The following is a 2320-nucleotide window of genomic DNA, read 5'->3' on the forward strand; positions in this document are numbered from 1 at the left end:
TCCTGAGTAGCTGGGATTACAGGCACGCACCACCATGCCCAGCTAATTTTTTGTATTTTTAGTAGAGACGGGGTTTCACCATGTTGACCAGGATGGTCTCGATCTCTTGACGTCGTGATCCACCCGCCTCGGCCTCCCAAAGTGCTGGGATTACAGGCTTGAGCCACCGCGCCCGGCCCTTTCTTTTTCTTTTTTTGAGACAGTTTCATTGGTTGCCCAGACCACTGCAACCTCCACCTCCCGGGTTTAAGTGATTCTCCTGCCTCAGCCTTCTGAGTAGCTGGACTACATGCGCATGCTACCACACCTGGCTAATTTTTTTATTTTTATTTTTAGTAGAAACAGGGTTTTACCATGTTGGCCAGCCTGGTCTCGAACTCCTGACCTCAGGTGATCTGCCCGCCTTGGCCTCCCAAAGTGTTGGGATTACAGGCATGAGCCACCGCGCCTGGTCTAATGTAAGTTTTTATGAAATTGTTTTTCAACCTATAGAGCAGCAAAGAAGAATTACGTATGATTACAGAATAGAATGTAAATATTTTAAACTTTGATAATATAGAAGTAAATATAGTTGTCTGGGGGTGGTGGCTCACACCTATAGTCCCATCATTTTGGGAGGCCGAGGAGGGTGGATTATTTGATGCCAGGAGTTCGACACCAGCCTGTCCAACATGGTGAAACCCTGTCTCTACTGAAAAAACAAAAATTAGACAGAAGTGGTGGCATGCACCTGAAATCCCAACAACTTGGGAGGACGAGGTAGGAGAATCACTTGAACCCAGGAGGTGGAAGTTGCAGTGAGGTCGAGATTGTGCCACTGTACTCCAGAGCTTGGGTGAATGAGGGAGATTCAGTCTCAAAAAAACAAAAAAGAAGTAAATACAGTTGATTGAAGTTGTAAAATTGAAGGGATAGATGAAAACAAATGGTAGCAAATAGGATTGCTACTAATCAAATTTTACAAAGTAGGTAGTCTAGAATTAATGGTCAAAAAATAGTCAATATAGTACTTTATCAACAGATTTAAAACAGTTACACAACAAAACTAGGAGAAGGAGAAAGGCAGGTGAGTAAAAATCTACATTTGTGATACCAAGAAGTTAATAGCTATTTCAAAAATAGGATAAATCAAGAAAGAACAATATGGGCAAATAATTTACAAATATGCAAGCAAATGCCAGAAAGAAATAGCAAATTTTGCTAAAAGAGATTGCTTCTAGGAAGTAGAACTGGCAGGTCCTATAGTACCATATGCTTTTATGACCATACACAGTGATTAAAACTTAAGGCTGGGTAGAGTGGCTCACACCTGTAATCCCAGCACTTTGGGAGGCTGAGGCAGGCAGATCATCAGGTCAAGAGATCAAGACCATCCTGACCAACATAGTGAAACCTCATCTCTACTTAAAAAAAAAAAAAAAAAAAAAAAAAAAAAACCTGGGCATGGTGGCGTGTGCCTGTAGTCCCAGCTACTCGGGAGACAGAGGCTGGAGAATCGCTTGAGCCCAGGAGTTCTGGGCTGTAGTGCCCTATGCCAATCGGGTGTCCACACTAAGTTTGGCATCAATATGGTGACCTCCCGGGAGCAGGGGTCAACCAGGTTGCCTAAGGAGGGGTGAACCGGCCCAGGTCGGAAACGGAGCAGGTCAAAACTCCCGTGCTGATCAGTAGTGGGATCTCGGCTGTGAATAGCCACTGCACTCCAGCCTGAGCAACATAGTGAGACCCGTTCTTAAAAAAAAAAAAAAAAAAAAAAATTAGCCGGGCCTGGTGGTGTGTGCCTGTAGTCCCAGCTACTCGAGGGGCTCAGGCAGAATTGCTTGAAGACTGGAAAACAGAAGTTGCAGTGAACCGGAATCGTGCCACTGCACTCCAGCCTGGCGATAGAGTGAGACTCCATTCCCCTCACCCCCAAAAAAGACAAAAACTTAAAGAAAAATTCATTATAAAACAGTTTCTTTCAGAGATCATTAGACAAATGCCCAGTTATCTCCTCTCTCCCTTTCTTGGGGGAATAAAAAGAAGTTCCTTGGCCAGGCGCAGTGGCTCACACCTGTAATCCCAGCACTTTGAGGGGTCCAAGGTGGGCAGATCACCTGAGGTCAGGAGTTTGAGAACAGCCTGACCAACATGGAGAACTCCATCTCACTAAAAATACAAAATCAGCTGGGCATGGTAGCATATGCCTGTAATCCCAGCTACTCGGGAGGCTGAGGCAGGAGAATCACTTGAACCTGGGAGGTAGAGGTTGTGGCTGCAGTGAGCCAAGATTGCACCATTGCACTCCAGCCTGGGCAATAAGAGCAAAACTCCATCTCAA

The sequence above is a fragment of the Sapajus apella genome, unplaced genomic scaffold, assembly GCF_009761245.1.
Source record: "Sapajus apella isolate SASKATOON/1434 unplaced genomic scaffold, GSC_monkey_1.0 scaffold2791, whole genome shotgun sequence".
In the NCBI taxonomy this organism is placed as follows: domain Eukaryota; kingdom Metazoa; phylum Chordata; class Mammalia; order Primates; family Cebidae; genus Sapajus; species Sapajus apella.